This window comes from Chamaea fasciata, unplaced genomic scaffold, assembly GCF_029207755.1.
Source record: "Chamaea fasciata isolate MVZ Bird 193981 ecotype frontalis unplaced genomic scaffold, bChaFas1.0.hap1 SCAF_1, whole genome shotgun sequence".
In the NCBI taxonomy this organism is placed as follows: domain Eukaryota; kingdom Metazoa; phylum Chordata; class Aves; order Passeriformes; family Sylviidae; genus Chamaea; species Chamaea fasciata.
In genome coordinates this window covers 93,887,700-93,901,791 of record NW_027094086.1, presented here as the reverse complement: position 1 = coordinate 93,901,791, position 14,092 = coordinate 93,887,700, and the positions used below count along the sequence as shown (strand labels likewise).

Here is a 14,092-nt window from a genome sequence, read left to right as displayed (position 1 = left end):
TCTTTCAAAATCTGTTTGATTTCTCTATCTCACTGCCCTAGATGAAAAAAATAATACTTGTCTTATGACTAGAATCGCCTTTCTTTTTTCTAGAGTGCATAAACTTATATTCATTCTATATCCCAAACTTTTTGTGTGACATGATTGTACATTTGCTTCAATAACTCTTTTCCCCTTTTTTGTTGACTGATACAAAATATTAATAGATGAATGTATCTTTTCAACCTCCCTATTACTAGGCGGAATATCTTTCAGTTTTCATAGATTTTACTTCTCATGACAATGACTTGCCTCTTTTTTTTTTTTTTTTATTCTTTGTCTTGAGCATGAACTATTACAGCTTGAAGCATTATTCCAGAAGAATTTGTATCCCAGCTTTGTTGCATGATGTTACTTGTTCTTCAACTCAAATGAATTAACCTCCACACGTTTTAAAATCATACTTCTCCTTTTTGCAACCACATTATGATAAAGTTATATCAAGAACACCTGGAAAATTAAGTTTAATTCTTTGTTTCTGAAAATTACCTGATTGTGAATATTCAATTCCTGCCCTCTTTGAGAGTGATAGTGTCTCACAACATTTTGCTCTCTGCATTCAGTTCCAAGAGAAGTCCTTGCCAATACCATGTGGTACCATGGAATCCCTTCTTTCCACAGTTGTCCATTTAAGATAACTTGTAGTAGGCCTACCTGTAACCAGATCCTTTGCTATTTTATGTCTTGCATTTTCCACTCTCTCCAGCTCCATTGTAATTTTCTTACATAGTTCTCCTTTTTGTTGGTGGTTGTTTTGTTTTGTTTTTTTTAATTTTGTACTTTGACATCTACAAAGGTTTAGTAGATTCATATTTGTAAAATATTACTTGTATGAGCAAAAAGCTTGGGAAAATTTGTCTTTCATGAATCAGTGTTTTATTTTATTTTGTTCCAATTTCTTTTTAAATCCATAGTTTAATTCACTATTTCTTGAAATTTCTTAAACTCACACACTTTCTGACAGCAAGAATTTCAGAACTTGCATTGCAAAACACTCCTCCAGCCAAAGGATAACATAAAAAAGAACCTAGAAGAATATGTTTCTCCTTTAAACCTTTCCTCAATATTTTTACCTGTGAGACACAATTGATCTTATCTACTCCATGAATTCTTTTTTTTTTTTTAATTTTTTTTTTAATTGCAGGGTAGGCCATGATGTATTTGATGTGCAGCATTTGTATCTTTTCTGAACAAAGAATGCCCTTGCATATTCATGCTATATACCAACTATGACTGTTAATTCATTATATTTACTTTACTTACAATATTTCAGGTTTTGAAAAATTTCTCTGTAGGGGTTCCTTTTTCCTCTCTCTATTGATATTCTTTTTTTTTTTTTTTTTTTTTCCAGTACCCTACAAACATAAGTCTACCCTAATTAAAAATAAAATATTGCTTTGTCAAAATAACAATTGAAAAAAAGAAAAGGACCTAATTTGGAAATAAATTCAGATCAACACATATCACTTCTTACTGCAGCCTACATCTGAGATGAAAAACAATGAGTTTCTGCAATCAGCAGCAGATGAGTATTTTTGGCAGATTTGGTAAGTGCTCTGTCATACCAAGCTTCTTACTCAGGTTTAGAATTTATCAACATTTTCTTTTCCTCCTCCAAGAAGTTCCTGGCAGAAGCAAGCCCTAAACCTGTTACTATGACTCAATGGTGATCCATAACTCTGAAAGATTTCTCATACAGTTTGTCAGTAAAAATATGTCAAAGCTTGGGTGTATTGTCCATAAAATATAGTCAGAAATGATAGCAAAAGGAATTTTATTAATTTGCAAAGAAAAACCATTTTAATATACTTACTACTTACAATACATGAATTATATCTAAATGAGAGAAGATATTTTATTTAAAATTAAAAGCCATTATTGTTGTTATTATTATTGTTGTTATCTTCCTCCAATTTGATATTGCTAATTGTTACAGAAGCTATGAACATAGACAGAATGTTATGCAAAAGTTTTTCTGTTATTCTCATTGTTTATTGTTTGAACTTTATAATTATGTTTGGAGACAGAATGACCTCAGAACAGTCATATTTCACAAGTGTATTCCAATTTTCATTGGTAGATGAAATCTATTTTCTTTCTATTACTAAAAATTATAAGTTGATAAGAAAGTCTGGCCATAGTCAAGCTTCCTAATCTACAGCAATAATCACAATCATTAGTATCTAGTGCTTCATAAACATCCCTTTAAGATACTATTAGATAAGCCATATAGTCTTGTGGGAAACAATCTGGATACTCCTGCTTCAAAAACAGCTAAATGTATTACAATAAATTTGCTTTCTCTGGGATGCTGAATTGGAAATCTATGAGATGTTGAATAAGAAAACTGATACCACTGCTTATCTGTCCAAAAGCTAGTGATGTTAGGAAGCCCAGTAATTGAAAAATGGATAGCACTGATATTTGAACCTTTTTATATAACCTTTGAAGTGTAAGCCTTTTGGGGAATAAATTGCTTTTTGTAACAAGAACAATGTCAGATCCCATATTTAGAAACCATCCACTTAATTCATTTTCAGACAGAGAAACTCATGTTGTCTTGTTGGGAAAAACATTGTAAAATGGATTAAGCTTCACCCTGGAGAGATGATAACCTAATATAAATAACTGCAGGCTGATCTTTATTAGTTACTGAACAAATATTGCCAAATAGGACAGGCGACCTTCAATGATGATTGATCTAGGATAAGTCATCAACAGCCTTGTCTCCAGAGAGTAACTTTGGGGCATTTTGGAATTGTACTGTGCTTCTTATTTCAGGGTTGGCACTAACACTGAGTAAGAGTAAGTACATCTTCTTTAATGGCGAGGTCTAAAGCTAATCCAGTGGCAGAGTAATGACAACTTATTCTAGGGTGGGCAACTGCTAAGTGTCTGCTAGAACTAATCAAACAGGATTGGGTCTTTGTTGGAGACCTGAATCAGCAACAGATTCCCATGTACACAGGAGACAGCCTAAACCCTGGTTTTTAGAATCACTGTGAGTATGAAAGATGTTTTTTTTAAATCTGACATTAGATGAATGATGAATTATCATTATTTATATATTTGCATACCCCAGTGCACTAGAACTGGCACCCCATAAATTGATTAATTCTGCAGTTATTCTTTCCTAAGATTTTTTTATATTCTTTGCTCAGATTTTCCTGAAAGTAAAAGAAGTAAAATTTCCTGGTTTTCAAAGTCGAAAAACTTCAGAATATGATTGTAGCTGAAAAGCTACTGCATTCCAGTGAGGATCAGTAGAGAAGTCACATGTAGAAGTAGTCTTTAATTATATTTTCTGTAATAATTAAAAACTTATAAATGATATTGATATTATGAAGAAGTAACACAAGACACTATTTGAGAACTCATACTAAAGAGCTATACTGATTGTGCATGGACTTAAATGAAAAAATAAAATAGTAAACATCTAACTGTGGAACTGTGGAGCCCATAGGATTGGCTAATATACAAAGATCCATATCAAAAAAACAAATCTTGAGTATTTGCTGCACAAAGACAGAAGATACTGAGGCTTTAGCTTTATTCCTTGTGGGTACTTCCATATTTGCACAAATAAACTACGCATGATTTATCTGTTCAAAAGATGTTATGAAACCTGAGGATTCCTGTTCAGCTGATGGATTACTATACAACCTCCAATAGACTGTGGTTTTCTGTATATCAAGCATTTATTTAAAAACAAAGTTATATTCTCAGAAATCTTTGCTTATGTGAGTGCAATTTGATAGTTAGAAGAAGGAAAAATTACAATTAACTCTAATTATAAAGTGTGTCTGTAAAATGTAACACACTCCTATATTGTTGAAGTCCTCTTTGCTTGCACAGCACTTGGCATGTTCACGGTTTTGGGCAGCTGGAGAGTAGCAGCAACAAAGTTATTTTCCAGAAAGTAGTGCAGTACTGATCTTGGAGCTTTTGTGTCACTTTTTCTTCTAATTTGAATACTTTGATTTTGTTTCAGTGCGTAAAGACCAATTTCAGTTCCTTCTGGCACCAACACTTACAGACTTTTTTCTTTTCATCAATTATCCTCTTATTTGTTTTGTACCTTGCTCAAGTGATAAAACTTTTTGTCTGTGATCTCTTTTCTCCTTTGTAAAACAACTATTTTTCCTTTTAGATTTTAAATGTGACAGAACAAGACTTAAATTGTTGCTATTTTTAAAACAGCAACAATTCTTCATCCTCTGATATAAAATAGCTGTAAGAACATCTAGTAATGTTTGTCTTGTGTAATGTATGAATTATCTTGAGAAAATCTAACAATAGAACGACAATATTATTTGTCTGGGAGTAAGAAAGAAAAATATTTCCAGTTGAAGTTATTACTTTTATTGTTAAAACAAGCCAAAAAACCCTAGGAATTCTGAATTAAATAGCTTAATAATATATCTTCTGGTGCCAAATTCATGCCTGATGTTATTTAACCAATTAATTTATCAACTTTTACAAAACAACTGTGACTTAAACTACTCCTTAAGTTAAAGAAACACTTTGGGGTGGGGGCTGAATATGTTTCTGGTATTTTTCTCTTGCAAGAGTTTTAAAATCTCCAAATACTTTTGCGTCATTTCTCCCGCATCCAGTATATTATCAATATCTTCCTTCTTAAATATTCAGCTCACTGATTTTGATTAGTATCCTTTTTTATTTTATATTCCATGTTGTCTTTTGTGTACTAGTACCATCAGTGCCATTCTACATTCTCTTCATGCTTTAGACATGGGTGTGCCATACAAATCTCTCACTGTGTTTGCTTGCTTCTTCAAGAACTGTTATTCTGAAGTTAGTGAAAAAGGTCAGGGTGATTATTTAGTGGGAAAAATCGAATCGGCTGAAACTTTATTGCTTTCCTCTAAGAAATCTGACTTATTTATGACATAAGGTATTTTAGGGCACCTGATAGGACTTACTCCTTTTTTTATGATACTCCTGCCTTTGTGTAAAATTGTGCTATAAATGATATTGACAGTGTCATACAGTACTACTGTATTGTTTTTTAAGTTGCATTGTTTCAGCAATTTATAGTCAAACAAACCAAAGTCGTGACTGTCTGCCCTACTTGCAAAGTTGCAGGGACTTGTCTTAAATTTTTCAATATATGATAGAGAGACATTTAACAGAGGAAAGTTTAGCATAGCTCAAAGCAAGATGGACTTTTTTTCTGGCTTGAAACCATAGTTCTTAAAATACATGTAATATGGACAGGTGTATAACTATGTAGGGATAATCTTGTGATTGGGATATTTTTCTTAATGGACTTAGTAGACAAGCCCATTGGCAGCATTACACCAGAGTTGCTTGACAAGTGCAATAAAGTAGACACACTTCTCAAAAAGGAGAAATGAAAACATCTGAATTGTCCATACCATAAGAGATATTAGATAAAAAATAGAGGCTGGTTCTTTGACCCCCAAAGAAATAACCAGGTGAAATAATCAGCTGCTGGAAGGTTACTAGAAAGAAGAATTTGTAGTCCCTCTGGAAGCAGTAATGAGATAAAAGGGTCCTTTCAGGTTCTGCTGGTCAGAATTATCTTCAGATACTCTTTTCAAGCAGGATTTTTTTAACCTGTAACACTGAAATGAATGGAGATCCTCTTTTCTCTATCCCTCAAAGATAAATGAATCAGCTTCCTCTCTCCATGTTTGGACCTGCCAACCTTCTCCAAAAAGATTTTCATTGTACAATCACAGGTTTATAACCCCCATAACAGATTCTCATGCATACTCTCCAAAGGTTTGATAAGTTCTCTTGTGCTCATGATGGTTACTGCTCTTCAATAGCAAAGTTTCAGAATCTTCTGAAGTTACAGTTCAGCATACTCTTGAATGCTGTGTATCCCTTGATCTGGGAAAAAAAATCTCCACCAAGTTTTACAAAGCCAAGGATGGATTTCCTGTCCAAAAAGAACTATGCAGGTCACTCACAGCATAACTGGGTGATCTCTTCTAAGCACTCCTCAGAGTTGATTGCTTATAGAATTATTTTTCATATTATGATCTTCAGATAAATCCAAGTGACTTCACCATCATTATTTAAATCAAGATAAATGGATTTTCAAAGACAAAGCATTTTTGCATAAATGAGAATAAGACTTCTAATAATTTTCCTCAAAACCTAAAATAGGGTGTTTTTTTAAAGTGATTGAAAATATATAACCATTCCATGTTTATTGCTATTATTGCTATTTTATCTTCCAGATAAAATTAGTTATGTTTTCCCTACAGCTGGGACTTTTCAACTGCAAGCCTACAGAAAGTGTTTGGGATCCAAACTTTAATCTGGTACTCACTTTTTTTCAAATCAAGGTGTGGGCTCAGTGGGACAGCTGTAGCCTTCAAAGCAGCAACTTTGGGTGCATGCTGTTAACAGTGTGATGAGGAAGATATTGCACTACTTAGCAATTTGTTCATTTTTGCATCACTACTACAGCTATATCCAGTCTTGTATCCTTCTGTTTTTAGTGATACTGCACTGGATTGTATAGACCTTAATTGTCTAAAAATTTCCTTCTGCCTAATGTTATTACAAGTGGAATCCAAATATAAACAATCCTAACCACTATTCTTTTACCATTGCATTTTTAGGTTTGTTCTAACAAGTGCTAGAGAGAGTTCATACTTCAGGAAGGGTTGAAAAAAATGTGCAAGATATTTCTGCTAGATACAAAATCTATTTTGAAGAGATTGTAAGGAAAAAACTGAAATTGGCCAGGCAACTGTTAACTAGCTATCAGTTGTGTGCAAAAAACAGTGTGCTGAGATCTGTGTCCTATAGCAATTTCCAAGATAATACAGCTGGATTTTGGATTCTGAAAATTATCACACACTGTAAAACTATGAGAGAAGGGGGAATCACAACATCTCCAAGGAGAATCTCAGATTCTGATGGAATTATACTCTATAAGCTAGTGATGCTATTCTGGAGGTAGCTTTTTATACAGGCTTCTAACCTGAATGTTATGGTTTATCAGTAAAATAGCTGGTTTCATAATTCCATTTTTTTTTAATGGAAGAGAATGAGTCATTTAATAATAAAAAGTAGTTTCTCTGCATGCTAAGGTTAATTGACTCAGTGCTCATTATTATAACTGGATTATCATTGGCTCAATGATAATTTTTGAAGGGGTAGCTGCATAAATGCTTGATCATCTTTTCAAGCCATTAAACACTGGGCATCAGCCTCTTAACAGTAATTCTGACATGTTTATCTCAGCTGGGTTTGTAATTCTTCTTTGTTCAGGGTTTGTGATCTGTATGTACAGTAAATTTAGAAAAAAAGGGAAAAACAAAAAGAGCAACAAAAATCCAACAAAACATACTGCCTTCCAAAAGAAGAAACAAATAAAGAAAGGGAATCTATTCCATCACAATATAATCCTCAGTAACTAACAATTAAAATATTTTCCTTAAAAAGCAATTATGTTTTTGTCCATTAAGTCTGGACACCTGGAGTAAATATTTGTTTCAGATTTGCAGGCACCTTATTAAATTTATATTTAAAGGTTAGCTACACTTGTTCCTCTTGATTGCCCATTGCATAATTAACCTCAGTGTACTTCCAAATTTGATTTTTAAAGAGAGCATCTCATGCAGCCCACATCCTGAAAACTACTGAAAAATAAGGGCACACTTTTCATTGCATCTTTAGATTTCATACGCTTGGTCCGCCCATAAGCAGTAAACAATAGTTAAGAGTTTGACCATTTACGAATGAACCCATCAGGATGAATTCGTGCTCTACTTTTTCCATAGACTCACAGAGCCCTTCCTGAAGGGATGGGATGGAGGGATCGGACCTCTGTCTCCACCAGCGGGACAATAAAGAAGCAAAATTTCCCAGGCTAGGGGGAAGTGTTTGTTCTAGAGCCAGGCTCCCTCCCTGCCCCGCTTCCCTCAGGAAAAGCTGAATGTTGTTCCTGGCGGTGCCGCCTGGCCCGGGGCGGGCGCAGCCGAGCCCGGCCCGGTCGGCGGTGCCCATCCCGTCGCCCAGGAATGCCATCCCGGCGCTCCAGAGCTGCGCCGAGCAGAGCCAGCAGTGGCATAATCTACTAATGGCTTCTTTTCATTTCAGCCCTCCCTGAGAGACTCAGTGGCAGATTGTAGACTCAATTACTCTCATGTCAGGTGATTATCCTAGGTCTTAATGTAATCTTCCATTCACACATACCATATTTCAATTACGGCAGCTATGAAACAAGCTGTGTATTCAAATCACCAATCACCTTATCACTGCTGAACAATGTCAACTGTAAAAAACGCCAGCTGAAGGCAATTACACATGTGTTGAGAACCGATTATGATTACTCTCTGTGGTATTTGTGATGAGCTGGGGAATGTTCTGAAAATTTAATTTAATGACAATATGCTTGCTGTACAATCCATAATACCTCCTGAATCCAGCATGGGGCTATTAAAACTGATAGGAGCATATTATCACCGAACTGAAAAGCTGGGTTGGGATGGTTGCTGGATGTCTCTACAGGGAATGATAGGTAATTTCTCCACATATTTCTAACGGCTGAGGCAGACAGCTTCCAGTTCCAGCTGCACTCTGAAGGTGGTCCCTTCCCCTCCTTCCTCTCTCCCGGAGCTAAGGTGTTTTACTGTAGGTGCTGCAGAGGGACGGGGAGGCGAAGGGAACAGGAGTGCCGGACCCCGGGCACAGTGCCGTATCCCCTGGGGGACTTTATGGACCTCGTTAAATCCTTTCTCTGGTGGTTTTTTTTTTTTTTTTTTTTTTTTTTTTTTTTTTTTTTTTTTAACCTTCCTCTCATTTTTTCACAGCCTCCTCTGAGGGGACTTCCCTTGCATACCCGTGCAGATTTAACGGCAGGAGGGATAACAGTCCGTTTCCAAACGCATCCCTCCGGCTCCTTGAAGGGAGAGGAGGCAACGCCGCCCGCCCCACCCTGCAGGGTCGCCTGTTGCCAGGCAACAGCCCCGGCACGGGCGGTACTCAGCCCCAGATACCCCAGACGTGTTGCGTGCACACGGTGAAGGTGAAATTGTAATTGCTGTGCGGCTCCCCGGCCAGCCTGGCATGGCCATGGCTTCCAACAGGTAGCCAGGCTGGAGGGCACACAGGAGGAGCTCCGCGGCCTCCTGTGGGCCGTGCCGGCGCAGCGCTGCTGGCCGGGATGAGCAGAAAAAATCCAGGGCCCTGTGCGCCTGTGGTCGGGGCCAGTGCGCAGCGCTGCTGCTGCTGCTGCTGTTTATTGATCTGAGTGGGTGCGATCCTAGATTAGGCCCGCAGCTCATTTCAGAAAGCTGACAGTCTCCGCTGCCGGCGCGAAACACAAAGGTCTCCGGGTCTCCGCAGGCTCCGACCGATAACGCCGCGCTGGGATCATCTGCGAGCTCCGTGGCTCCCGTGTATTGTCTGGCTCCCTTCAATGGCTGCCTTACGGACTCTGGAGCCTTCAAACAAAACCCGTCGTCTCCAGCGCTAAACCGAAAATCACGTTCAACTTGAAGGACGCCATGCCATTCGCTTACATACAAGAAAAAATAGTTTTCATTGAGTATGTACTCATCTGCACTAACATTTCATACACAGAGCATTTGTTTCCATAAGCAGGTTGATTTTTTTTCAGCAGATCAGCCTATTGGGGTACTTTGCCCTTTATTATATACAGGAATTTTATTGTGGAATTATCACTCTGAAAGCATTTAGGTGGAATTCTGCAGCACCTGTGCTTTTTTAGCCTGGAAATTGTATAGGTGTCACATTGTCCCAAACTCATATATTCTAAGAAGGAGCCTTTCCTGATTTTAATTCTTTTCTTTTCAGTTGCTCTTTCATACCGTGGCAAGTACCGTGTCTCAGTTGTCTTTTGCATCTGCAGTAAAAGGCACTTGGACAAAAATATCTCACCAGATGTGTAAGGGAGAAGATCCTGTAACCCACAAACTATATTATAGTACCCTGTTTCTTTTTGGTACTTACCTATGCGACTAAATACCACAGGCATGTAAAACACAAGGCCAGAAAATAACTAAATAAGGTTAATAAAAAATGACATAGATTGGAGAAACCAGAGCAAGCAACTAGGAACATTTAAACAGTATACTCAAATTATTTGTATCTATTTGGAAAAACAGCTTCTGTTGTTAAAGAGGTTTTAACTGTATAATTTACTTTTTACAAAGCCAATTCTAAAAGGGAAACAATGGATAAATAGGACTGATGGAGAAAAGAAGAAGTCACAGGAGAAAAATGTGCTAGTAAAATAAGGAAAGGTTTAGGAAACTTAAGTCACATCAGCTTTTGGGTACGTGAAAGGAAACTACAAGATACTACAGGATTTTCTTGGTTTGCAGTGTGTATATGATTCTCATATGATATAAAATGATGACAAGATGTGATGATTAGTATTATTGTAGTAACAATGTCAATATTAACAGCATTGATAGTAAAAACAGAAAATGGCAAAACCAAAGCAGAACCAAGTGGAGCAAATTAATAAGGAGCCTTTAGTCTACGATGCAAACCAGCTGTTTCTTCAAAGGATTGAAATGGTGCATCTTCATTTTGTACTAGTCTACAGCTGAGGAAACACTGACGTCTGAGCAGTGTGACTCTGAATTCCAGCTAGAAGCAGAGACTTCAGGGCGCCTCTGCTCTTTGCTACAGGAATGCAGAATTCTCAACATCGCATGCATCTGGCACTTGCAAGGAGAGCTTTCTTTTTACATGAAGTAGAAAGGCAGTGTGCAAGTTGATTTGTGACATTGCTCTTCATACCTCAATGCAAAGAGAAAGCCAAGAAATAAAGAAAGAAACCTCAAGTCTGTTAATCATGGAAGTTGAATCATGTCTCTTGCATGAAGGGAATAACATTCTGTAAATTAAGAGAGATACAGCATGATGGCATAGCTCCAAACTTTCTCCTGCTTACTGATTCATCATCTGATTTTCATTACGTATAGAAAACTTCATCCCAGCATCTCTAATATGGTGAGATTTAAGATTTTTTTAAAATAAGATTGGGTTTTATTTCTTTGTGGGTTTTTTCCCCTAATTTTTGGCACCTTTTTTTTTTCTAGGAAAGGTATTGAAAGTCCGTAAGGAAACCTCTCCATTCACCTTACGCATATGTTATGTACATACATTAACTGTAAACACAAGTGGGCACAGACTATAGAATCACAGTTAGAAAGAACTAAAGAATTGCCATTTTGCCCAAAATCCATCATTCATGGCAGCATAGATTTCCCCTCAAGTTGAAGGAAGCATCAGCTGAGCAAAGTTGCCATGACAGACATCCTTCAGGTACCATCATTTTTTAATTCATTAGGGTGTGTTATTTAGAAGTAAAAAATATCTATGAACACATTTTTTAAAATTTTGGGGGTTTACAAGTAAAATGTTATTAGGTAAATACTTAACCCAGTGAAAGGATTTATTATTTTTTCAGCAAAATGAAGCTACTGTACTTGTTTTAGAGACCAGTTTTATCACATGAGCTCAGGTATGATGGACTTCAAACAAAGAAAGAGAAAAATCCTTCATAATCTCCTCCCTGACCCTAAATAGCCAGAAAGGCAGAAGTCTAGCCGATTTTGTTAGCTGAATTACATTTCTTCTTTCTCTCTTTGATCCTTCCTAATGTATAATTCTCTGCCAAAACAGTAAGCTATCTGATTACAAATTGTGCAACTTTTATTGCCCAAGGCAGTTGTTAATTTTTGCTATAGGTCAGACACGATAGAGCCTAAAAAGAACCAAGAGCTTCTTAATTGTGTAGTGTACCACTAGCTGTTGCCACATCTCAGAGGAGTTATTGCACCTTGCAGATAATGCCCTTTTCCCCTGCAAGCCGTGAAATAGGTTCTCCCTACATCGATGTATTAATTAGATTTCCAGACTGTTTCAAAAATTATAGCTGAAGCTGTAGTTCAAATATTTGAGAAGTTCTTAGAAAGATTGTCTGTTGTGGTTTGTTTTGTCTTGGTTTGTTTTTTAATTGAAAAAGAGGAGGCTCTAACCTTGAACACTGTCTTTTTATTTCTTTTGTTTGTTTGAAGGATAAGGTAGGGGAAGAAGCCCAACCTGTAAACTTTGACACATTAAAGGAATATACAAGTTCATAAGTTTTGATAGAATTTCAGGTTAACTTTGTCAATTCTGATGTTGTAAAAAATGAATGAATTGGCATGTTTCCTGTAGAAATCTCAGGAAACGTTTGAAATTTTTTCAGCTGGCTGTATATCAAGCGTACAGTGAAAAAAGGAAATAGAAAGAAAGTAGAAAAGAAGGGCAAAAGGCGAAATGGTTTGTGTCCATTTAAGAAAAAATCAATAATAGCATAAAATTGATTTAGTGCTTGTCATAAAACATAAGTAAGTGCTGGAAAATAGAGAAAATTGAGTCTCAATTTAATCTGCACAAAAGCCACACTGTACTGATGAAGTGATCTGAGGAGAGAGCTACATAAAACCTAAAGACAGATACTTAATTGTCATATTAAAGACTCTCTTTTCTGCCTGCTGGAGTCAAGGGGTAGGACCCATTAATCATGTGGATAAGGGGCATTGAAATCAAATCTCAATTAAAATCTGTTCAATAATGTCTCTAATATGTTTTTCAAGCATTAATTTTTTCCCATCGATTCTACACCCCATAAATCAGATATGTTGCAGTGCATGTAATAGTTTATGGAGGAGAGGATTATGGTTTTATGAAGTTAATGCAGCAGAACCATTTAATTTACGCAGGCTAAAGTTTTATGTCTGTTGATAATTTCTATTGTTTTCAGTGGGTGAAAATTCATTGGGATATAAAACTAAGACTTTTTTTTCTATTTTCATATATATGTGTGTGTGTGTATCTGTGTCTTTACGAACATACATGAAATATTTATGTATACTTATGACCTTACTTACATAGTCCTATTTGCAAAGATTGTTGTTGAAGAAGATACCTTTTATTTTTTTATTTTTTTTTTTTTTTAAATTATAGACTGTGGTTTTGGAGACTGAAGATAGCAATCTCTCAGGAAAAAAAAAGACAGCCATTTTTTGAACTGTTATGCTAAATAATGTCTGGTGAAACACAGATTACAGCAGGGATATTGGCACCTCAGCTTCTGGCTTTTCAATGAATCAAAGGTGATGTGATCATGAGAAGTTTTGTATGAGATATAAAATTAGTTTGTGACTTGTTTAGGAAGAGAAAGATTTTTCCACACTTAAAAAAAAAATTAAACTTTGCAAAAATCTCGTTTTGCAACTATGTTCTTCACCTGCATATCCTGACAGGTACAATTTGCTATATTAATTTCCTGCCATAAGTGCTTCTGTGAGTGTAGGTATACAGTTTCAAAGCTGAAAAATTCTACCTAGGAGTCAGCTGTACTTTGCTGGTTGAGTGAATATTTCCTGACAGAATCTACTCTTACTGAAACAAAAATCAAAACTCACTTGCAGTATTTAGGCCACCATTTGTAAATACTTTTTGAGACTGCTGGACATGGAAGCAGTCCAATATATTTTCACCCTAAAGAAATATGAGATGCAAATGCCACATAATCAGTAGCAAAAGCTCCTGTGAATTTAAGTGAGTTGTGGCTCAAGAATATTAGTTCAGAACAGTCAAACTGTTTGATGAAGATTTGGTGCAAGGTGTACTTCACAGTAAGACCGAAGTGTCACTAGGTTATGTGCCTTCAGTATTTTGACTTGGGACTCTGGATCACCTACTAAGTCACCACAAAAACAACTATTAGCTATAATGTTATCATATGGCCCAAAGTAGTCATAGAATTGCATTCTAGTAACATTAATGTCTCCTGATGTTTCTTCCCATCCTGAGCCATTACTGCATCAGGAACTGTAATGAGATGCAAAGCCATATAACGCCTGTCTGTCTGCTGACTTATATCCATTCAGGATCTCATTCTGTATATAACGGTTATTAACTCAAGGGATGATTCATAGTTAATGTCCCAGGAGTCATAGCACAGGCAGTGTTGGGAGCTACAGGAAACATATATTTAAAAAATCAAAACAGAATTTAT

General features: G+C 36.3%; 1 long non-coding RNA gene across 1 annotated transcript; it reads left to right on the top strand.

Moving 5' to 3' along the window:
• Positions 1-8,412: 8,412 nt before the first annotated feature.
• Positions 8,413-13,226, top strand: LOC136299363 (uncharacterized). Its single transcript, XR_010723529.1, has 3 exons — positions 8,413-8,566; positions 8,859-11,031; positions 11,121-13,226. It is a non-coding gene; the product is annotated as an uncharacterized lncRNA (long non-coding RNA).
• Positions 13,227-14,092: the final 866 nt, after the last annotated feature.